Source organism: Calonectris borealis, chromosome 5 (assembly GCF_964195595.1).
Source record: "Calonectris borealis chromosome 5, bCalBor7.hap1.2, whole genome shotgun sequence".
Taxonomy (NCBI): Eukaryota; Metazoa; Chordata; class Aves; order Procellariiformes; family Procellariidae; genus Calonectris; species Calonectris borealis.
Window position 1 is genome coordinate 1,467,511 of NC_134316.1, and position 24,786 is coordinate 1,492,296.

A 24,786-nucleotide genomic window follows, 5' to 3' on the forward strand; every position below is an offset into this window, starting at 1 on the left:
GACGGAGGGACAGAGCCGATGGGACCCCTGCCCCATCTCCCACCACCGCCCCGGTGGGAGGCTTCACGGAGCTGCCCGAGCTCCCAGCTTGGCTCTTGGTTTTCCCCTGGAGCAGCAGGTTTCTGCTTGGAGGTCTGTGATCCCGGACCCAGCAGCAATGCTCCACGTGGGAGCGTTGCCAAGAAAAATACGACTAGCTGAGTTTGCCAGTGATTTTTGTCTGTACAAAATTTGTTGCAAATCCTAACCCCCGCTGCAGGTAGCCCTGTTCTTCGTAGCTTCCTGCAAGTACCATGATATCAAATCACAGATGACCTCTTACCTAATGCCATTTAAAAAAGACAGGGAGAGTCACGTGCTACTGAAAATGTCTTTTCATCTCACAGCGCTGCTTGCTGTGCAAAATACTTGCCAATGCTCAGCTGTTAAGTTATAAATCTGCTTTGGCTAGTTTTAAAGGAGACCAGGAGCTGCCGTTTAAACCCCCTGAGTGACCCCTCCAGGTAAATCCCGGCTGCCCGTCAGGGGCCGGTGCCATCAGTCCGGGGTCCTCGCCATGCGCCTCCTTCCTTGGCCCCGCTCGGGCTTGCAGCGACACTGGGAACACGCTTCTGGGTGGGACCGAGCAAAGGCACCTTTTCCCTTTCTAGAAAGATGTGCAAGAAGTGCATTTCAGAGCGGTTTAATTCAAGGCACAGAGCGCTGCTCTGCAGGCTGCTGCCTGCCCGGCCCGGGGCTGCGGCGCAGCGATGGGCTGCAGCAGAGCTTTGCTACCATCTGCCGGGCACCCTCCGGTCTGCTCAGCACCTTTCAGGCCTGGAAGCCAAAGGCCAGATGAAGGGAAGCTTTACCTGTCCCTTGGCTTAATTCCCAAGTGCAAACCCCAGCCTCACGTCAGTCGCTATCCCAGTGGAGGGTCACACGCATGGCCCGCCACCGTCACGGGCAGCTTCCCGCACCCCCTATGACCTGTTTTTAGAAAGACACGAGCACTGGGGATCAAAGGAACTGTTTTACTGATGCCCCACAAAGCAAACACCAACGCCAACACACGATGTGCAACAAATACTGCTCCGGCTCTGCCCCTTGCAAGCGACACCCTCCAGCTCCAGGACCCTCCAGCTCCAGGACCCTCCAGCTCCAGGACCACTGCACCCCATGGTCCCGGCACCGGTGTCCAGCCCCTGGCACAGGGTGAGGGATCATCTCTGAGGATATGAAGGCTGTCATGTCTGTGTTTCCATATTTTGGAGACCACTGGCTGCAGGGCTGGCATGAAGCCTGGGAGATGGTGCTTGAGTGAGGCTTGAGCAAGCCCACCCAGCACACCTTCCACACACCCCGGCTCCGTCTCTCCTCGGCAGAGCCAGGCGAGCGCCTTGCTCCCGCCGCTGTGAGGACCAGACATATCTGATGGCAGGTGGGTTTCTGACAGCGAGGTGGGATTGCATTCCCCCCCATCCCTGCCCTGTTGTCCCGCTCCTTGAGCGCGCAGTGCCGCGTTGGTACCTGCGCTTTCTGCATAATGTGATTTCCTGCAAGAGCATCAGCATTCCTCAGCCGGGATGTCACTGTCGCAGCTCCACCGACACCCCTCTATGAGACAGACTGTCCTGGCCACCTGCATTTTGCTTCACGTCTCCAAGCGACTGACACCCGGCAAGAGCGAATGCAGAGAAGCAGCCCGCCTGCAGCAGCCGTCCCCTGGTCGGGAGGTTTCTGGGAGCCGTGGGCAGCCTTTACGAGGAGCTTCCCTGCCAAAAGCTCATCTCCTGCTTCCCACTGCTGTTTCTCCGTGGCACAGGACAGGCTTCACCCTTCTGTTTACACGGAGTCACCCAACCCCACAGCAGGGCGGTGATGGACTGGGCAGCGGGGTGGTGCCACACTGGCAGCCCCTTCAGCTCCCTCCAGCTCCGGATCAATCGGGGGATTTGGGGTACAGGGTGATGTCAAGGGCGGACGGCAAACACCCCCGGCCAGTGCTTGCAAGAGGGAGTTTTCCTGGCGCAGAGCCGGAGGACAGCACCTCAAGGAGGGTCCCCGGGTCCCCGCTGTCCCCGGCACAGCGGTGGCTGTGCAATGCCCCTCACGTGCCCGCCGCCTGCCCGCACATGGCGATTCCCATGGCAACACGCTGCCGCGGCGCAAACGCCAGATAAACTGAAATGAAAATGACTAAAAGCAAATTCCGTCGTCTGCTCCGGTGACAGAGCCAATATTAGCGCCCATCTGCCTGCATTATTCCCCTGGAATTAGAGAGACAGAGAGGGAGAGAAAAAGCGACAAAGCGAGCTTACGCAACTGTCCTCGCTTCAGCTAACGTCACCCCTCCCTTCTGCCCACCTCCTGCCCCCCGCCGGCATCCCGCACCCGCTCACTGCCGAGGGGCTCAGCCTGCCCTCGGCATCCCTGTGGATGCACCAGCACGGGGGTGCTCCTCGGGGCCAGCACCCCAACCCAGCCACCCCCCCCACTGCCTTCCCGGGGCAGGCTCGGACGCCCCTCGGGAGCCGGATCCTCCCCGCACGCTGCAGCACCACGCGCGGGGAGCTGACCCCGCACGCCGGCTTCCCGGAGCTGCTCCAACACGTCTGAAGCACCAGAGTCTGGAAGAGCTGCAGCTCCCCACTAATTCCTGCCCTGTCCTCCTCCCGTGAAACTTGTAATTCGCTGCTTGAGCGTTCAGAGAAATCCTGTGGCTTGCATTATTATTCAGTACAATCTCATCAGCTTTTATCCTTTAGCAATGACCTTATGATAGTAAGTTAAGCCTACAGAAATAGCATTTGTAATTAATCTATTTCCATAAGATTAGCATGTCAAATGTCACAGGGATACATGTAAGATCCCTTCGGAGCTTAAAATCCTTTTGTCCGAATTGCTTTAAAACCCTGACAGTCTCATCAGTAAGCAAACAGCCCGGCCGGGGGGCAGCTGGCCCCCTGCCCGCCGCAAAAATCACCGGCTCTGGTCGGTGCTGCCAAAACCCGCTTTCTGCCCTGTCCACCCAGTGTGGCCAATGCCAAAGAGCTGCTGAGCTCTCCCCGAGCAAGGGGACAGCCCCCCGCAATGTGCCATCGCATGGGCTGAGGCTGGGGATTGTCACCCTCACCCCCTCCTCTCGTCCCATCATCCCAACCCCAGCTCCGGCACCGCTGCTGCGCGATGAGTCGGTGCTGTCACCGACCTCCTCCACTTCAACACTGATGCATCTTTTAAAAAACAGCAGAAAAATAATGCCAGAAGATATCAAGGGATTTATTTTATCTTTCTCTCACATGAAAACACGGTGTACAAAGTCCTCCTTACCTGTAAGGAAAATCCCCATTTGATTGCAGCACAAGACATTTTTCAAGTTTAATGCCGTGTGTTCCCCCGGGGGTTGTTAGAAAACACCCCAAATCCCTTCAGGTCTCTGCTGTCACTCCTCGCACAGCGCGGGTAACCTCTGCTCCCACCAGCATTTACTCTCCAGCTTAGCCACGCTGAGCTCGGCTGGATTTGGGGGTCAGCAGCGGCCTGCAGAGGAGGGTGACCCCCGTGCTGCATGAGCAGGCTGGCACCCGTTGGTGTGCCCGGCACCCTGCCATGGGGGTTTGCACCCCACGGTGAGCCTGGCACCCTGCCACAGGGGTCTGCACCCCACGGTGAGCCCAGCACCCTGCCACAGGGCTCTGCACCCCACGGTGAGCCTGGCACCCTGCCACGGGGGTCTGCACCCCACGGTGAGCCTGGCACCCTGCCACGGGGGTTTGCACCCCACGGTGAGCCCGGCACCCTGCCACGGGGGTCTGCACCCCATGGTGAGCCTGGCACCCTGCCACGGGGGTCTGCACCCCACGGTGAGCCCAGCACCCTGCCACGGGGGTCTGCACCCCATGGTGAGCCTGGCACCCTGCCACGGGGGTCTGCACCCCATGGTGAGCCCGGCACTGTGTCATGGGGTTTTGCACCCTGTGGTGTGCCTGGCACCCTGCCACGGGGGTTTTCACCCCACGGTGAGCCTGGCACCCTGCCACGATGGTCTGCACCCCACGGTGTGCCTGGCACTGTGTCATGGGGTTTTGCACCCTGTGGTGTGCCTGGCACCCTGCCATGGGGGTTTTCACCCCACGGTGAGCCTGGCACTGTGTCATGGGGTTTTGCATCATGTCACGGGGGTTTGCTCACCCCTCCAAGGAGCCTCCCTGCCCGCCCCAGCCCCTGCCCTTGCTGCCACCAGTACGGGATCAACGCACCAAACCCCTTCAGTTATGCCCAGGTGACTTTGCAGTCCGGGAGGTCTCATGTCCCGGGGGGCCATAATCACTGCTAATCAGAAGCCACAGAGGACGCAGAGGTCTTTCAGGGTTTCCACAGCCTTCACAAAGCTGCAGTCAAACACCTCAGTACCAAAGCAAAGCAAACACCCGCCGAGGGTGAAGAGGGGCCTTCAGCAATTTCATTGCACGGACTCAAATGTCGCAGCCCCCCGCCACACACCGGCCCCATCCCGCTGCCCCCGCACCCCCAGCCCCCCGCCTGCCCTGCCGAGGGGCAGGGAGCTGACTGCAAGGACTCCTGAGATACAGGGATGGGAGATGGCGCAGAGGCAGGCAGGAGCAGGCAGGAGCAGGCAGGAGCAGGCAGCGTTATGACTTCCTTTCCTTCTGGGGATGGAGGAGCTTGCCCATGCTGAAAGTTTTCTTTTGATCTTTTATACTTCTGTAGCGAGAGGAAAAATCTCCTGTTTTCTAAACACAACCTTTTTCCCTCTCAAAAATTTTCACTTTTAATCAAATTCTCTGCTGAGTGAGGCTCGCTCTTTTTTAGTAATTAAAAAAGGATATTCCTAAAAAAAGATTTTTTTTTTCTTTTCTTTCTGCAGAATAAAATAAGTTTGCTATCATCAGATCCACGTTGAAGGTAAGGGCGGGTGCAATTCACTGGAGGAAACGCTCCACCGCAATGCCAGAATGGGGGTTATCAATAACCTGTTTTCTGACACCCCGGTTCTTTGCAGCTGATGCCCTCGGCACCCACCCTGGAACAGCCAGGGCTGCTGAAGGACTCTGCAACACGGTGTGTGCATCCTCTGAGCACAAAGTGACGCTCAAATCCCAAACTCTCTCACTGAGATGGCTTTGCGAAAGTCATTGAATACTCTTACCTCTGCAAAAGCACTTTAAAAATACATGTACACGCGGACAGACGCAGACACGGACAGACAGACGCACACACCCAGGTCTCTGCACCTGCTCTCTGGCTGCTCCGGCTGGACCTTCGCTTGCACCCACGCCCACGGTCCCGCACGGCCCTGCTCCAGGTGCTGCCCCAGGGACCCCATGTGCCCACAGGCACCGGCAGCCCCTCACCCAGGGGCCGTGCCGTGCCATAAGCAGCCAGGACAGGCATGGCCAGACAAATGCACCCACCAGCCACCATTTGCACAGGACCGGCCCTTTCTGTCCCTTTACCCCACTATTTCCCCACGCTTGCTCCCCCCCAAATCATCTGTATCCATCCCTTTCCCCACCTTCGGTTCCTTCCCGAACATCCCAGAATAAATCCCGTGCAATCCCAAAATACTCTCCCCCACATCCCACAACCTGCCCACACCCCGCGGCAGTGACCCCATTCCCAAAGCGGCTCCAGCGTCGTGCAGAGCCCCCGGCTGCTCCCAGATCGGCAGCACGCTTCCCAAAGCGCGGGGGACACCAGCCTCATCCCCCCCATCCGTTCCCGACGCTGCTTTTTCCCCATACACCCCATAACTCCTGGCACTGTCCCTGGGACCGGCACAGCCATAGGAAGTCTCACTCCCCCCCAGCCCAGTCCTACCAGATCCCTCCTGGGCTTTCCGAGCTTGAATTCCTACAAAGCAGTGCCACCCCGGCCCCGAAACGGGCTGCTCAGGGGCGTGCTGACACCCAGCAGAGCCCGGCGCTGGCTCCACGTCTCCCAGATCACCCCCGTGTCACAGCTCATCTTACAGCACCTCCAGGGAGTATTAAAATGATTTTTTTTTTCCATTTTCTCACTCTATTTCTCTTTTTCTTCTTGGAAATACAGGATGACACTGTGTGATAAGGTCTGTCACTTTAAATTAAAGCAGCTAGACTGTTCTTTATCCTACAATATTCTGAATGCAGATAAAATGTGATATCCCTGGGAAGAAAGAAGCCATCAGAAGGAAGAAAGGGACCAAAAGCCAGATACCCGGATACCTCCCGGGATTAACCGTGGGCTCTTTGACTCTATAGCCTCCCGACAGCTTTTTAGTAACATAACACAGATCAGATTTATTGTCTTCAAATACTTATAGCACAACCTCCGCGGGGTCAGTATTTGGGGGTCCCTGTGCAAAAGAGATGCCGGCAGGAGCGGCGAGGCGGGGGGGCTGTGGGACAGCGGGTGCGGAGGTCCTGCCAGCCCGAAGCCCCCCTGCCAGAGCCAGACAAACGCTTCTCCATCACCATCAGCACATCTTGCTCTTTAGAGAGCCGCTGACAGCCTTCCTAAGGACTTGGGACAGGCAGATGACCACGTTAACAGAAAAGGAGCATCTAAACCTTTCCCACTCACCTAATTAGATGCTCATCCAAAAAATTTGGATGGTTTTGGAAAACCCAGCTTTGAGTCATAAATGAAATCGGTAGCGGCAATTCAGAGCAAAAACCTAAACCTGCACGGTGCTGACGTTCCCCCCTTCTGCGCTACGTCTGACTAAAGGGGGGTTTAAGGAACTTGCGGAAAAGTCGTAATGAATCAACACCATCAGCGAAGACAAACGTGTCTCAGGAACCACCGGCACTGGAGATCGCGTACGGCAGAGTCAGAGATCCCTCGTCTATCTGCTGTGCAAACCACGTTACCGGAGCTGAGGATCCTTCAGCAGGGCAAAGCGCAGCAGGCAGATGTAATCTCCCGCAGGAAGGCAGGAGGTCAAAGGGATGAAATGTCACCAGCCTGTTTCAGCTTGTCCCTGGATTTATTTCCCATTAATCCCGATCTCTGCCTCCAGATTTACCACCTCTGTGACCGCTCCAGCCTCTCCGTCCCAGGCTTGTCCCCCCGTCCCCAGGAGCGGCTGTGGCTCCGTGGGCTGCAGCACATTGCTGACACACAGCCAGGCGGGACAGGGCTGAAAACAAGAGCAAGCCACCAAAATGTGTCTAAAACCTGACAAGAGACGCATTTCCAGGAGCGGTGCCTGCTGCTCCTTGCACATCCCACGCTCCATCTCCTCCCTGTCGGGACAGCCCTGCTTCTGCCACCGGATACCATCACATCCACACAGCAGTCCCACATCCAGGCTCAAAGCAGGGACTCGGGATACAACTCGTCATTTGGCTTCTGGGCACCACAGCACGGTCCCAGCCCACCTCGTACAAACCCGCTTTTTTCTCTGAGATCTCACTGGTGCAGGGCATTATTTTTCCCAAACTCAACCCTCAGAAAACGAGGTGCTTGCGGACTTGCGTCTTTGCTCCCCACAACCCCCTTTTCAGTCCCTTCTATTACATGTTTCACTGGGAAAAAAAAAAAAAAGCCTGGCCAAGTGGTTTGTGGGCCCCGAGAGGCTGGGCTGGGACCCCGGGAGAGTGGGGGGATCCTGCGGGTCCCCCCGGCACCGAGTTCCCATGCAGCAGTGTTGGCGAGCCTGGCCGTGCCCGCACGCTTCCCTGGGTAGAAAGGGGGGAGGACGCCTGTCCAGATGAGGGGCACATGTGGACAAATATATTTTCAACTGTGATGCTTGAATACTGGGTATACGGAACATGCTGACAGATGTATAGCACCTAAACTGCACCAAATAGCAGGTTAATGGGTTCTTCGGCTCTCGTACACGTGCCAGCGGGTGCACACTGTGGGCACGGGACGTGATTTGGTTGCACCCGGTGGGGCTGTCGGTTCGGAAATAGGACGCCTTCGCATGCACAGCCAGCCCACGCAGCAATCCCACAGTGCCTAGAAATACCCTGCTTTCCTGCATCACGTGTATTTAACCCTGCATGGAAAACTTTTTGATTACCCCATCATTTCTGGCTTTATTCTTCTTCCTCCGCTGTCAGAGACTTCCTCTCGCCAGGAGGAATACGCAAGCTCCGTGCTGGGGCCATATGCACGATGCTTCTGGGTCAAAGCAACAATTACCGGTCCTGGTAATGACTGTGGCTCTCAAAGCCGTGACCTGGGGGGAAAGCCAGCTTTACAGACCTTGCAGATGTCATACCCAGGAGCAAAGGCAAGCGACAGCGATGATGAAGACTTTGGGCCTTACATCATCTCGTAACAATTAGTCCCCCAGCTGGACCAGGATAAAGAACACAGAGGGATGGAGAAGTTGTTTAAAAAGAGACAGACTATCCCCAGAAGGCTGAACGAGGGACGCTGATCTCACCCAGAGGTGGGTGCGGGACGGGTTAGGGAGGAGTGTGAGCACCGCCCGTACCGTGCCGGGGCTCCCGGGCCACCGCAGCCCAGCGCTGGCTGAGGGGTGGGAGGGAGGAGGAGGACAGGGGAGGGGTTATTCCCAACTGCCGTTGGGAAGAGGGTACTTTTCCAAGCAGCACTGGACTGAAGGACTCATCCACCACATTTTGTGGGAACGGCTGGAGCTCCACGTGCCATCCGATGTCGGTGGGAAGGCACCAGCTTCGCCAGGAGCGTGCTGTGCTACCAGGACTGCTCACATTTTTAATTCTCCAAACTAAAAAAAAAAAAAACCACTGCTGGAGATTTTGGGTGAGGATCTGACCGCCCTCAGCCCCTAACCCGCTGGGGTACAGTCCTCCCCGCTTTAGACACTGCTGTAACTGGAGGGGTGGCCACACGGCTGCAGACCTGGCCGGCCGCTCCCCGGGGTGCATTACGGCGGATCTGCAGGATGAAGGTGCCATGTGCCATCCCGCGCTGCTTCCCAGGCTGGCTGGCCACGTTTTGGGGGCAGGAGGGACACCCTCGTGCCCCCGGTGTCCTCCTGGGGGGCTCTCCCCGCTCCCCCTGCTGCCGCCCGGGCCGGTTTCTGGTGCCTGTGTAAAGACGGAGGCGGTGAAGCTTTGCAGTGAATGCAAAGGAGGGGAGTCGGCGCCGGGGAAGGCACACCTGGGAATTGCCATTCTCCCGGCCTCTCCAACTGCCGCTGTTAATATTCGCTGCGTTCCTCGCAGCTGTCAGCACATGCCGTCTGCTGCTTTATTCCCACTGCCGAAGCCCTTCCGTCCCGCTATCCGGCTTGAATGCTAATATCTGACCACGGCGTATTATTCAGCCTATCAGAGGCAGGACAAGTATTTTAAATGCTGCAGTGATTCATGGTAATTAAAGAAATTCTTGCAAATATTCATTCTCTTCTCCTCTTTCTCCATCCTCCCCGCGCTGATGTGGAAATACAAAATATTCGCTGTTTAAGATGATGGGAACAGGACCGCCAGCAAGCTGGCACCCCCACAGATATGCCTTAAAATACTTCGTCAGCAGGACACTCTCCCTAAAAGCACAGCTCGCTCCCCTGCCCCGGCGCAGGGTGAGACGGCGCTGGGCACCGCGTTGGGCCCCTCCTGGCCCCCGAGCCGGTGCAGATGCCGCTGCCCCCAGGGAGACCCGGGAGCTGCCAAAGTTTGCTGCGATGCATATGTGTCCTCAGTACAAATTAGGCAAAACCCGCGTGCCTTTGCACTCCTTCCCTGGCACACGGAGGGACTTTGGGTCACTCCTGCACTGGAACAAGCAAACTGGTGCCCTCCCAGTCCCCACACTGGGGACAGTGGTTTCTGCCCAGAGCTGGCATTTGCTCCTTGCCTGCACTGCACTGGGACTGTCGGTGCATCCTCCCAGCACCTTGTCCCCATCATGCCAGCGCCAGCTTCGGTCCATCCCTCTGTTGCAATCTGGCACTGCCCGGAGATCACCAGGGACAGGGACACGGTGACGGATGGCTCGTCCCCAGCGGAGCAGCGTCCTCTGTGCCGCTGGCTGGTCACCGCTGCCCAAAGCAGCTCTCCTCAACACTGAGCTGCTAATGTGGCTTTGGTGATCCCCCCTCCAAGGCACGCTGCAGGGCACCTCGTCCCGCGTGCTTTAAACCGATGTGTCTTTACTGCAGCCTACCTGCTGGCAGGGCACGTGCCCGCTGCCCTGCTCCCAGCACAGCGCGCTGGCGGCGGGGAAAGCCCTGGCATGGCAGGGCCATACCATGGACATGCCCTTCCCATCCCAGCCCAGCCACGCCGTGGTCCAGAGCAAGGCTGGGCAAGGGGGTGCCCGCACCCTCCCTGGAGCTGTGCCTCAGGAGCCGTGCCTTCAGCCCCTCCTCTCCCTGCTGTGTTTGCCCCTTCCTGCAGCCTCAGGCATGGGGATGGTCATGGGAAGGTTTTTGGGGCAAGGGGATGCCTTCTCCCCTCTGCCTGGTGGCTGAGATGAGGCACTGCAGGGACCAAGCCACCGCAGGGACCAAGCCACCGCAGGGAGCAGCCCGCTCCCCTGCCACCCCACCCTGCCAACGAGGAGGACCCAGAGCCGGTCCCCTGGGTCTGGGTGCATTCAGCCTGCAGAGCCTCCCCTCTCCTGGGATTTCACCTTCATTTCATTTCTTGTTTTCACAGCTTTCTCGCTGAGCTTGGTGAGGACTTCGAAGGAAAAAAAAAAAGACGACTGTTTGTTTCCTAGTTGGGTACCAGCCTGAACTGAATTAGTTTAATCTGAATAACCACAAAACCTTTGGGAAATTCATGCTAAATTTATAAAATATTATTATCTCTAGCTTTCCAAATTAATCTGCACAAGTAAGTAAAGTACTTTTTCATTTAGGACAATTCAGAATTTAAAATAAACAGTAAGGCTGAGAAAACTCAACACATACTTTGTGTATGCGCCAGCATACCTCCAAATATTAACTTTGATTTCCAGTACCACATGGGAATGAAATAGAAGCTAGAATGCTGTATTTACGAGACACTTATTCATAGCCTCCGGTTTTTGGCCCTGCGGGAGGTGAGAGGAGGCTGGATGCCGCGCTGCCGGCACTGACGGCTGTGGGAGCATAGCTGGGGTCAACCAGTGGCTTTGGCCGGGCGGACAGCACCTGCGACCTTCACCCACCAGGGTGTTCTCCCATATGATGTGTGGGTAGGTCTAGAGAGGGGCCGGGGGCTGCGCAGCAGGAGGGGGGTCCCACCGCGGGATCTTGGGCGAGGAGAGCAGAAGAGGTGGGAGCTCTGCCGAGGAGGAGATGCTCGCTGGGACGTGCAAAGCTGGACGGATCCAGCAGAGGAAAGGGTTCAGCAGGAAGAGCCGCAGGTGAGAACCAGGTAGGAGTTAGGAGTTGTCATTCCCTGCGGAGATGTCCAGGGCGGACCCCGGAGGATGGCTGTGCTGGCAGAAAGCCTCTGCCTGCCCGAGGAAAGAGTCTCAGACACCAGAACCCCCTTCATCAACACGCTCCCTCTGCCATCCATGAAGGCAGACATAACCTGGTGGGGGGGAGCAGGAGGACATGAGCGAGCAATGCGGCCGACTGCTGTGACAGTCAATGGAGCCTGTTATTAAATCGTGGATCTGCGGGAAGGGGGTCCCCGGTGCCCGCTGGTGTGGCCCAGGAGCTCGCCGGGGCCGTGGGGAGGGAGCCGCGACTCTGGCTGGGAAGAACCCGGTTCATTAAAGTATGTTCTGCAGGTGACTAAGAGAAGGGGGAGATAAACCTCCTTGCAACCCCTCCGCCACAGCGGAATACTTTGCAGCAAGAGATTGGCGGTGCATTAATACCTTTAATTCCAGCTAAAACCCATTATTGCAAGAGCCCGGCTGCAAAGCTCGACATTTCCCAGCCAGCAGATAGATAGCATCTCCTGTTACAGCGATCCAACACAAGCCATTATGGGGCATTTCTACACCCATCGGCACTCCGGTCGGGGGGTGGGCTCTGCGGGAGAGAGGGGCAGCCTGCCTAGGTGGGAGCACCCCGCCGAGCTCAGCACTTTTCCCAGCAGTGGTGCTGGGATGCTCGGAGGTGTCGGTATCTCCTGCAGCCGGGAAGAGCAGAGGCACTGGCCCCCCCTGCAGCTCTCCAGCGCCCTGCTGTCGCAGCGGGGCCCAATTCTTCCTCCTCCTCCTTCAACCACTGGCCAAGAGCAGGAGCCTTCCACATCTCCATCCCCATGGTGGGCGCTGGGGCTGGAGGCTTATGCTGATGGGGGCCTGCTCTGACCTGGCTGTGCTATTTCAGACTCTTTTTCAGCCTCGCAGGGCAGCCTCAGCAGCTGAGATCTGCAGGGAGAGGCTCGTTGCCAGCCCAGCGCTGCCCGAGTGCTGCTGTGCCACCCTGCCAGGGCTCGGTTTGCAGGGGCACCCCCTGCAGCGTCCCAGGGCGAGGGGTCCCGGCAGCGCCCAGCTCCCGCATGCACATTTCCACAGGTCGTATCACCTCCCCGAGACCCAGCAGCTCTCGCTGTTGGGGCTGCTCACGTCCCACAGCCCTCTCCCCAACTCGCTGCCGGTGGTCCTGCCACGGAGGACCAGCTGCTGAGGACCCGCTTGCCCACCTTCCCCGGCCTTGCAGCAGCAGGGATGGCTGGCGGGGAAGGAGAGGGAGACCAGCAGCCCTGGCTGGGGGTCCTGGGGTGCCCAGCATCCTCGCGACGAGGCCAGAGCTGCTGGTGGAAGGGGGCTGGGGGAGCCCCGCGGTGGCAGCTGGGGCGGCTGCTGATAGGGGACGGTGCGGGGCTGGCCCCGGAACCCCAGGGGAAGCCCCCGGCAGCATCGTGCCTTGAGATAACGGTGATGGCGCACCCCGACATCTGTGCCCACGGCCTCAAGAGAGAATCGCCCAGCGAGTGCCGCGTTGCTCGGTTTTATTGAACCCTCGGGCGGCCGCCCCCGGGCAGGGGAGTCTCGGTTGATGCAGCGGGGGAAGCCCGGGAGGGCCGAGACCCCCCCCCACCCGTGCCTGTCCCTGCGTGAGTCAACACTGACATCCAGTGATCGCCCAGCTCCACTGCAGGTTTCTGTTCCCCGCTATCGCGCAGCGAAAGAGCTCGCAATTAAAGAAGAAAACAAAAAGAGGCTTTTCATCTTCCAGCAAACAGCCTTTGAAAGCTGTTCCTCGGGGGAACACTCGCGTTTTCTCCAGGCTTTCTAAACCCGATGAATTGAAGCCGACGAGGAAGGGCCGTGTGTCACGGGAGGAGCTGCACCCGGACGCTGCCCGTGCCCTCTGATGCCCTGCCTCAGCACCAAGGCGGCCTTGGCACCACGGAAATCCCCCCACACTCAACGTAGTCTCCCATTCCCGGGTTCAGGTACCAGCCCTGGGCAGGGACAAGGGACCTCTCCTGTCCCCAAAACCGAGGTGGTCCTCGAGCAGCACAAGCCAGTTGTCGAGGCAGGGGGGCAGCATGGGGCTCTGCCCGATGTCCTTGTCCTGGGGACTGAGGAGCTGAACTCCCCTCCTTGCCCCAGAAACGCACCCCTGAGCCTGCTGGGCTGCCACCCTGAACCGATGTCACTTGGGCCGTTCCCGTCTGCAGTGCCTCTAACGTAGCTGCGGCCCCGGGACCCTCGCAGCATCCTTCGTGCAGCAAAGCAGCATCCTTCGCAGCATCCTTCGTGCAGCAGAGCAGAGCCTGAAGCTCGGGGGTAGTCTGGGTGCCTGTCTGAGAATATAAGAGTGTAAAAAGTATAAACATGAGTATAAAAGTCTCGCTCCGCCTCTCCTCTCGCTGCGCTGTGGGCAGGCAGCCCTGCACGCCAGAGCCAAGCTCCCTGGGCTGACACACAGGGTGTTTGCAAGCCCCCGTGTGCCTGCTTTCGTGTGATGGGCAGTTTGGAGCTGACGGATCAGAGCTTTCAGCATCCCCCGGTGACTCAAACATTTGTCTGTGCTGGGAGCAGAGGGAAGCCAACACTTTATCTCATTATATTTTTCCTGGCAATATTCATATTAGTAATTTGAAGACATTAACTTTTTATTTAGGGTATTTAGGGAAATGCATCCATTTGTTCATCCCTGAGACAGGGGAGGATGCCTGAAGCTTCAGGTGCTTTTTTTTAACCATACAACTGGGCTCAGCACTCCCCGTACTCCTACCAGTTAACCCCGCCTGACCATGCTCAGCACAGCCTGAGCATCCTCTGCTCCCAAAAAAAATGGCCCCCGAGGCCACCCTGCGCTGGGAGCACCCGGTGCCGGCGCACACCCGGGAGCAGCCACCAGCTCCTGACCATGCCAGGTCTCACAATGCAGCGATCAGCGTTGATTTTAATCGGAGCAAAATTTGGAACGGAATTAGTCTCAAAATAAATCCAGTCCATCCAGGTCCCAGAAAGCAAGAATCGTTCAGAAATCCCCCTGGCTTCTGAGGAAGGAGTATTTCCAGTGCTGGAAACCCCTGTTAGAAAATGTAATTCAGTGAATGAGCTACTGCTGCTTGACGGCGAGGTCCAGCAGGGAACCGCCACTGTCCTGAATCCAAATTTTCCAGGGAGTGGTGGTCAGACTTTAAACGCATACTTCTTGCTCATGGCATTTTCAAGTTTACCCCTTTTAAGGTCAGAAAACTTCCAAAATAACAGGCTATGTCTGTTCTTGACAGGTATTGTTTCTGTTATGCTGAAATCATTTCAAAAAGCAAATTGCACGGCAGTTTGTTAGCGAAGGCGGGGAAGGCAGCTGGTTAAACAAGGAGGAGGAATGGAGGTGATGGGAGATGTGCCCAGTCAGCGAGCAGCGGTCCCTGACGGGGGAACCACTGGCACAGATTTCTGCCGCCCCTCTCCCCGCTCCTCCCGGGCGTTGCTGGGCATTGCTCTGCAGCAGGGCACCCAGCCCAGCTCCCACACTGCCCCGAGCATCCTGCCCGGGCTGGGGTGCAAGGGCAACAATCATGTAAATCAAATGCAAAGGCATCTTGATTTACAAAAAAAGATTTAAACTGGCCCAAAGGCCAGCATTTGGCACTCACTACTGGCTGTTTCTGTATTTCATGTTGCAATCGTAACAAGTATTATTGTCTTTTTAAGTTTGTGGTGGGTGAGTGTAAAATAATGCAGTGTTGTGCCACAAAGCGGTGGCAGGTTTGCAGCTCTCTGGAAAGCTGAAGCCAGGTGAACGGGGTCTCCCCAAAGAGCCTGGCTCTGCCCGGGCATCCTCTGCCACCAGCACCTCTCCCGGGGACCCGCGGTCCCACGCGGCGTGGGCAGCACACGTGTCCCCCCACGGAGGGACAGGCAGAGCCATCTGCAACCAGCGCTTATTTCTGGTTTGTTTTACCTCCTCCTTTTGACCTTTCTCTGCTTTAAAAAACATGCTTGTCTTCTGGGAAACCCCGACCTTTGCTGTTTGAAGCGTGAAAGCACTTCTCTGCGCGAACGCTGTCGGACCCAGGAGGAGGACCTGCAGCCCGGCAGCTGCACTAGCCACCGGGCACCGGCACTGGGCACGGCACGGGGTGCTGTCCCGGCAGACATGGGGCAGCCGGTGCCGGGGGCAGCCCGGCAGCAGGGCGGATAATCTCATTGGCAATACGGCGGCTTTCTGCGGGAAGGCACAGACCGACTGCAGGGAGCCTGATTTTAAAATTCAGCAGATGATAACACTCTGCAAGGTGTAAAACATGAATTGCATAACATCAAATGTATTTTCTACCACTCATGCTACTTTTAGGCAGCATCAATACTAAAAAGCCCGCAGGAGGAAAGGCTGAGAGCGGCAGGGCAGGAGAGGAAGACCGAGGCTGGGGAGCAGGGACAAGCGGGATGGAGAAACCCGGCTCCCAGCTGTACCTAGCTGGTCATACCCAGGCGGGCTGGCTTCGCAGCGCTGGTGGGAAAGGCTCCCTGGAGAAGAAGAAACCTGACGGAGGATGTGCAGCCTTCTCCAACCTTTAAAGACAAATTGGGGAAAAAAACCAAGCTGCAGCTCAGCTGCTTCCATGCTTTAAGGCCCCTCTGTGCAGCCCGTGGGTGGCACGTGGAGCGTGGCAAGGCGGTGGGGGTTTGCAGCCCCTGCCAGGCACCCCTTCCCTCTGGGGATGCTTGTGGGGTCCCTGCAGCCCCGCACCGAGCTGTGCCCCCGCTCGGACCAGGGATCTCCTCTCTCACCTCACGAATGCTGCGCAGAGCGGGAGGCACTGGGTTCCAACGGGAACAGCCACAGGGATTTCTCTCCTCCTGCTTTAAGACAGAGCAACCCGGCAGCTGGGAGGGCAGGGACCTGCTGCAGGAGGGCACCAGCCAAGACATCGCTGTAGGCACCAACCGAGGCGTAACAAGACATAACGCTCTCTACCATCGGAAGCAGCCATGGGTACATCTTGCTTTGGTCTTTTAATGCACGAAGGCATCTTCACACAGCTCCCCAGGGCGTGCAGTACGCGTGTACGTTATTCCCATGGGCAGGGCAGGCAGCGAGGGGCAGACAAATCCTTTGCAGCCAAGACTCGGCTGGAAGCGGCTGCTGCAAGGAGCCTTTCATTACCCCTCCTTCGAGATGCAGCGTCTGTTTTATGGGCAGAGCCGCGCACGAGCGGTTGCAGGCAATTGGTGTATTATTACCTGCTCGGAGGCTTCGCTCCCACCCGCAGCCTGGCTCTTACCTTCAAATCACTCCTGCGGCCCCGGCTCATCGCTGTGGCTGGAAAACAGGCAGTGGCCGCCTGGGCAAGGCAGCAGATCCGCACTTGGGCTCAGGAGACTGCACTCGCCTCCACTCGGCCTCCTCTGCTTGCAGGAGGGCTCGTGCCTGGTGCCGCGTTATTTCCACGCTGTTTCTGTCAGTGCTGACTTTCCAGCAGCACTTGATTTGTGCATTAGCCGGGCGATTCCCCTGCTTTGGCTCAGGTCTGGTGTCTGCAACGGAGAAGAGACGGCGGCAAGCTTCATTTCAAAAATTACTTGGAGAGCCGCTGCATCACACATTGCTCTAAAAGGATGCTGCCTGCGTGGGTGTGCAAGGAGACTGTGCTGCGTACAGCTTCCCTGCTTCAAAATGCCGTTCAGGTTAAGGTTTTGGGGAGTTTCTGTGTTTTATAACCTATGTGCCGAAGAGGTGACCCTTAGAGCAGGAGGTCAGACACACGCAGTGCATTACCCCGCTGGTAAAACAAGTCCCTGCAGGGGTTTATTCACTGGTGCAGGCTGGGGCATTTGGAGAAAGGTTTTCAACCTCTTTTATTTGCATCCTCAAATACTTTCCCTGAAGAAGACAAAACACTTTGTGACTTTAGGGTGCTGGTGCCAGCAGAAGTGACGGGATGGATCCGTGGGATCCACAAGCAGCCCCAAAGTTTGGACCCTCGAGGCCCTGAGCACCTTCCACGGCGCTGACTGCGATTTGGGGTGCCAGCACACAGCACGAGGGGAGCAGGCACAGCCAAGCTCCTTGCTCTTGGAAGCACATGCAGAGAGACCACCTTTCCCCGAGCAGCCCAGGCACAGGGTGGGTTTGGGGGGGCTGAGCTATGCCCCCTCCTTCCTTTCTCTAGAACAAAACCCCACAGGCATATCCAAAACAAATAGTGAATCCAAACGTGGCTCCACGTTACTGAGAGATTTTTTGCTGGAAGCTGAAAAACTGTGGTTTATCATGATCGTACGAGGTAAATAGGCCAGGCAGAGCCCTGCTCAGGGCTGTGCAGTGCCCGGAGGGAGAGCAGGCAGGCAGCTCTTCCCTCCCCTTTCCCGCTCTGCGGCACTCCTGCCCGTCCCACGGTGCTGGCGATCCCCGCAGCTGGATCCTGACGCCGGTGACCCGCAGCTGGGATGGGCCGGGGCTGGGGCAGGAAAGGTCACAACTCAGCTTTTTCTGGAAGGGCAGCCGAGCTGATCTTTCCCATCTGCAGGAAACTCGGTAGTCCAGCTGTGTTTTGCTTGAGGCCAAACCCCCCCACGGTGCTGGTGCTCCCCCAGATTAGGCAGGAGGGGTCCCACAACCCCTCACCCACCTCCCTGGGGATGCTCTGGGCACCAGTGGGCTTATTCGGTCCAACAACAGCAGCGACCAGGGCAGAGAGGTTTCTCTTCCACTTTTTTTTTCCTTTTTTCCCTTTTTCCTAGGCGCTGCTGGAGGGGGCGGCTCAGCGACACTCGTGTCCCCCCGCACGCTCTGCTCACCTGCACCAAAGAGCTGCAGTTGCTCCCGCGGGCAGAGGAGCAGGTCAGGTGGTTACCCAGGCTTTTTCCTGAACTGTAAATTGGTTTTAGCTTCAGCGAGGGTTTTCTTCTGCGTTTGACTGTTACGCTTTCCCGCAGACAGCAGCCCCTCTATTTCCAGGCTGTGAGGCTGCAATTTCTTCTCCCCGACTGGTGGAAGTCTCTTCCCTCGGCTCGTGCATTGGCAGCGGTTGTAGGATCATAGAATCATAGAATAGTTTGGGTTGGAAGGGACCTTTAAAGGCCACCTAGTCCAACCCACCCCTGCCATGAGCAGGGACATCTTCCACTAGATCAGGTTGCTCAGAGCCCCGTCCAGCGTGACCTGGAATGTTCCCAGGGATGGGGCAACTACCACCTCTCTGGGCAACCTGTGCCAGGGTTTCACCACCCTCAGTGTAAAAACTTTCTCCCTTATATCTAGTCTGAATGTTCCCTCTTTTAATTTAAAACCATTCCCCTTGTCCTGTCACAACAGGCCCTGCTAAAAGTCTGTCCCCATCTTTCTGTTAAGCCCCCTTTAAGTCCTGGAAGGCTGCTATAAGGTCTTGCCGGAGCCTTCTCTTCTCTAGGCTGAACAACCCCAGCTCTCTCAGCCTTAGATGAGATGTTTCTGCTCATCCCTGCTCTGCTCGCACCCTCGATATCCCTGGGAAGCAACCTGTTCCATGGAGTCCCACTGGGATACCCGCTCACGGGCAGCTTCTTCCCCACCGCTGGCGCGTTCCTTGGCAATCTTCTGCTGATGGCAAGGAGAGCGTGGTGCAGCCTTTGGAGGTGGGGAGAGGGATTTGATAGGACTTCCAATTCTTTCATCACGGTCCCCTTGCTGCCTCCAGTTGTAGTGCAGCTGATAGGTACAGACTATTGCATTTAGTTTGGCATACATAGGAACCATAAAATATACCTATTAATAATGCAGAATGTGATCTCTTTGTTCTGCATTGTTCAACAAGCATGGAGGGATTCTGCAAGGCAAATCCAGGTCCACATCAGAATGAAATACCTGCAGCATCCTAACATTTATAATGGGCCGAACAACTGCTCCGCAGCCTGGAGATTTTAGGACTAAAATGTGTACCCAAATTTGCAGCTCAAAGCTATTGGTATTTGAATTTCGTCTCCAATTAAATAAAGCACTCAAGCATGCACTCAACTCTAACTCTCAAGTAACATCACCGAAAGCAGTATCATTTCTCTACTTCAAAATGCACAGGACTTGAATTTCTAATGGCACCACCTAAGAACACAACCCGCTGTATGCCTCTGCGAGAGGGGGAAAAAAGAGGTGTTTTTTCTCTCCCCTAGAGAACTGAAGGGCAAAGGCTATTTCCCTTCTAGTTAAACGCTGTTCTACCTACTCTGAAAAACTAAGTTTTGAAACTGAAGCCCTTTCCTTTTCCCCTCCACCTTCCCCAGACCCTGCTGTCCCTTGGGTCACCAGCTGTAAGGCATCTTCACCCCAGAGCGCATCAGCTCGGGAGCGGAGGCGGTGGGGGAGCCGGCTCTTCCCGCGCGGCGGGCGCGATAGCCGGCAGGGTCACATCACGCCGGGCCAAGGAGGTGAATTGCCGGGGTTCCACCGTCGGCGAGCACCGCGTGCCTTACGAAGGGCTGTCTGTATTTGTACCGGTCATCAGCGTGAGCTAGGGAATTATAGTTGGCACGTTAGGTGAAACGGTAATTTACAATAAAATAAGAAAATACCGAGAACACTACGGTGTGAGAGCACCTGATCAGAACAATCTATGGCATAAAACTGGCATCTCGGTGCTTTGCCACAGGTGCTGACGCAGCCTGGGTGACGGCCGGGCGGTGCGGGGACGCCGTGCCCCGCGGGTTGGGGAGCGGGGGCCGCACCGGGCTCCTGCTGGGCCGTCGTTAGCCTTCCCGGGGACGCCACCACCAGGACAGGTATTTATGTGACTCCTCAAGCTAAGAAAAAGTGTTTTTCTTTGGGAGGAAGAATAAGAGAAGTTATGCTACATGGTTAACTTGGTCTGGCATAATCCACGCCTTGGATTAGTCCCGTTACAACTCCCCACCTCCCTCCAGCCCCAAAACTGCCGCTGGGACTGGCACCGTCACTGCGGAGCTGCCCGGAGCGGCAGAAGGGACAGACCTGGCGAGAAACTGGGGCTGAAAAGGGCCCAAATCGGAGAGTCCGGGCAGGTGGGAGCTGCCTTCCCCTGGGCAGCAGGCTGCCCGTGCCGCGGCGCGGTGCCGGGCGGGCAGGGATGGAGGCAGTCCCTGAACGTCTCCTCCGGAGCTGGGCAGCGCGCGGGGAGGTGAATCGGGAGGAGGAAGGGCTCCAGGGTCGGGGGAAGGCACAGGCTGGTGGGAGGGGAGGGCGGTTACGGCACAAGGGGTGGGCTGAGCTCTTCTGGGCACAGCCTGCTCAGATGGCCCCGAGGTCCTTGTGGCAGGGTTATGGCAAGGGTTTCTGCTCCTTGGCGTGGCCACGCCATAGGAAAGCCCACGGCGCTGCCCTTTCCCTGACTCCGGCGTAACTCAGGCATGGCTCTCGGGGGTGAATCTGGGACATTTGCCGTTTGCTGAAGGGGCGCGTTTTTCTCGGTGGCTGCATGATGGAAACACCAAAGCAGTTTGGATGGATGGTCATTACAGCAAGTTGAAAGGAGAGTCATTCATTGCCGTGTTGCTTATTTTTAAGACGGCAATGAAATTGTCAGAGGAATATTTGTATTTTCAAGCGTATTATGTAATGAAATTATTTCAATCTTGCCAATATCCTATTTTTTTGCAGCAGGTATGTTAATGTTTGGAAACACTTTAATCTGTCTCTGGAAGATGAACGTGTGCTTCCAGCTCACATGTGCTCTGAGGACTGTGTAATACTGTTTCCGAATCTTTTCGTCACTTGCCAGAGGCATTTAGGAATTACAGGAACGCTGGGAAATATTCAGGCATGGGGTCTGCAGTTTGTGCAGCTGGCAAGTTCTCCAGCTATTAAAAATTACTTTGCAGAGTCATTAAGACATCACCGTTGCAATTTTTAATTCTGACAAAGTTCAAGACGATGGAAAGACACTTTAAATGACTGGATACATCTCATTTTACAGTGCAATAATCGTTTTTATGCCAAGTCTTAAAATCGGAGTACTCTGATCCTGTATCTGCTAGAGCTTGTGAAAGTCCATTAATGGTAAATCAAAGCAATTTCTGGGTAAAAAAAGAGATTTGATCATAAATTGCCTTCAAACAGTTGGGGAGAAGGGGCCAGCAGCCGCGGCAGCGTGGGGGGGCGGAGGCGGGAGCAGCCCCTGGGAAGGCTGCAGCACACGGGGCTCCGGGGCCGGCCGTCAGACGGCTCCGACCCACGCGACGCCCTTCCCCGGCCGGGAGGAAAGGTGTGGAAATGCAGCCCGTCGTACTGCGTCGAGAAAAGCCTTTTGCACCTCCGTGCAGGAAGCCTCGGGCTTTAAAAGTGGGCGGGAGGCAATTGCAGGTCACGTCCGTGCAATGGAGGTTTGACCAAGAGAGGGTCTGGGGTTGTTGTGCTCGGGAAATCCTCAAAACGGCAAGAAATGGGTGCGAGAGGAGGCTGGGCGCTCATCCCGCCGCGCCTGTGCTCCGGCTGGGGTCGGTTGTAGCCCTGGCACCGCCGGTGCGCGCACCCAGCCTGCGCTTGGGTTTGTACCTTCTCTGGAGACCCATCTGAGACGGGGACCTGAGCAACCTGATGCCACCTCAGCCTGCTCCTCCCTCCAGCCTGTGCGGTGCCAGGGCTGGAGCCGGTCACCTCAGCGGTCCCCTGAACCACCTCAATGATTTCCAGATAATTTGTTCTTTCTATTTAGAGAGTTTTCAGTCTAGGCAGAAGGTCTTTGAATTTGTTTTGGTTTACCTTATGTACAATTAGAAACAAACTCCTAAATTTTCAATTTACAGCAATATTTTGAGATGTGTATTCTTAGTTGTTAGTTGAATAATGCATGAACATATTGAATTTAATCAGTAAAGAAAATTTGTAACTTACAACTTAACGATTTTTTTCCTGAATTTCCAAGCAGGTAGGTTGTGGGCAAGAAACAAATACTTTTTAAACACATCATCTTTATTCTATTTTAAAAAATATGAACTTTCACAAAATGGGTGATTTTTTTTTTGTGTGTGTATGACTTTTAGAAACAATTGTCATTATTGTTCTGCGCTTGCAGATTATTACAGTTTAATAACCAGATCGAGTGGTTACGATTATGTCCGTTTTCCCCAAGAAATTCCTCCTGGAGTCTGGACTCAGCTGGCAGCCGTCCCCAGGCGGAGCTGGGTGAGTGCCCAGTAGGTGTTATTCAGTACAGGCTGAAACGTGCTGGTTTTTTGTTTTACCCAGTAGCCCTTCTTCGGGCTTGGGAAAATCACAATCGCTGAATTTTTCTGTGCCGGTGTCCTGTCTCAAACACACCGGTCAACCGCTGGAGCTGGGTGTCTGCCCATCTGCTCACAGCAGCTTCTTCTGGAGACCGGGCTCGCACGGGGGGACGGCCGGTACCCCCACCTGCCCGTGCTGCGGAGGGAAAGTGAACGAGGAGTGGGATGGGGTCTGGGAACGGAGTGCAGAAACTTGAGGAGTTTTTGTTTTGTTGGTTTCTTTTGGTCTGTAACTATGGGAATGACCTTACCCGAGAAGGAGACCACTAAGTAGCAGAGGATAAATGCACGGTGAATTCAGTCACTTGGACTCTCAGTTCATCTGAAACTTTTAAATAACTGATAGAAACGTGAGCGCACTGTGGCTGGTAATACACAGTTTTGGGTTTTTTCTAGACTGGAGCTTTAGTAGCAAAGAAAGTGACCATTTGAGAAGTTTCATGTAATGCCGCTGCAGTTCACCCTGTCTGTCGTATCTCCCAGTTACCACTTCTCATCTGTTAGCGCTGGCTGTTCAGTTAAATCTGGGTGCCAGGTGCCGAGGAGCATCAAACGCCGGGCTGCCTGATCCACCTAGAGCGACGCGCACGGCGCAGCTGACTAGATGGGCAAAGAGGGAACACAGATGATCATCGTGATGCTTTCCAAGGAATGTCAGTTGTATTAAACCTTTATAGACTGAGAAATAGGAAACTGCTAGATCTGAGTGCCAGACACCTGCCTTTTTCCTCGGAGCAGAGGAGTCATAAAGCGGTGCTGAGCTGGCTGGTGGAACCGAAGCTTTCCTCCGGGTAGCAGAGGAACCTCTCGCCTTGCGCTTGCTTTGGTCCCGAGAGCAGACGACAGGTCTCTGAGAGCTGGGCTCGGGGAAGACCTGTCTGTGTGAGGGCAGTTGCCTGCCAGACACTTTTTCCAGCAGCAGATGCCCACGTTGGATGTTTGTGCTATCCATATGACTTTCTATTTTCCAACATTTATTGGAAGGTGCCATGCTCTTCAATAAAGAAAAGCACTATACTGCAGCTTCCCAAATCGGCGTTCACTGGATGCACCTATGGTGGGCTTAGAAATGTCATCTTTTTTTAAAAATAAAGCACCAGACTTCTGTATTTTTTGCCATCTCTAGTTAATATTAGACAGCTAAACCCCCCTAAGTTATGTTCCTTTTACCATTATGTTCCTGGCCATTCCTAAAATTAAGGCCTGTGTATACTTGGGACCCAAAGAAAGTAGTTGTGTATTGTACTGCCTAGTGCTGTTTTTGGTCAAATGCTATGCAAGATGTTTGTATTTTTCTGACACAATCCTGTTTTTTTAAAAATGGGTAACTTTATGCTAAAATAAACTGGAAAAAATCCTCTCCTGCCCTGTCTATCTGTAAAATGGGTTTTGAGGTACCTGCTACATCAGTGTGTAATAGCAACCTTCATACTTAGGGAAAGCTAAAACTAAGTTCTTGATGGGTATTACTTGAAAGTCTTTTATTAATGTAGTAAATCTCCCCACACACACAGAAAATCACTTGAGTATTTTCCTCTTGTGCCACCTTCAGCATGACTAAGACTATAAAAGGCAGTGCTTTCTAGCTGGAGTTGACAGATGACATGATTACACGTTTTATGGACACTGCTGTTGAGTACCTGTGAGCGTACCGGTGGTGAATGGCATCTCCTACAGCAGCGACCAGAAGTTGAATTCGGGCCTTGGGCAAGAAAGCGAGTTCAGCACACTAACCCCTGCTCTCAGCTGCGTAAAAAAAATTAACCATTTCTGCCTGTATTTAGATGAAGCCAGCAAAAAAATCATTTCACCGCACAATTGCCAAGTCTTAAATTTCCACTTCACTAATGGAGAGGGAGGGGTGCCTGTTGTCACCTCACGTAAATCATCACCCGAAGTGAAACCACCACCTGAAACACAGTTGTGAAGAGCTGTCTAACGGTAAACTAAAATTACTTAGCTGCAAACCCCTTCGGCCCTGAACCGATCACGTTTCTGCAGTCGCTCAGTGATGCTGGGTCTTCACCAGGAGAGAACAGTTTGTACGGGAGCTTTCTAGAGCGTGCCCTTCTGCCAAGGGAAGCAGGAACAAGCGGGTTTGTGCTCCTTCGACGGTTACTGATTCACCAGGGAGACGATAGTTAGGGCTACAGGGACAGATGGAAAACAGCAAGCCACACACTAACATCCTTCTCCACAGGAGCTTCTAATACCAGTGAGGCAAAGACCCTGTGACGTGGTTATTGGGGTGAGGGTCTTCCAGCC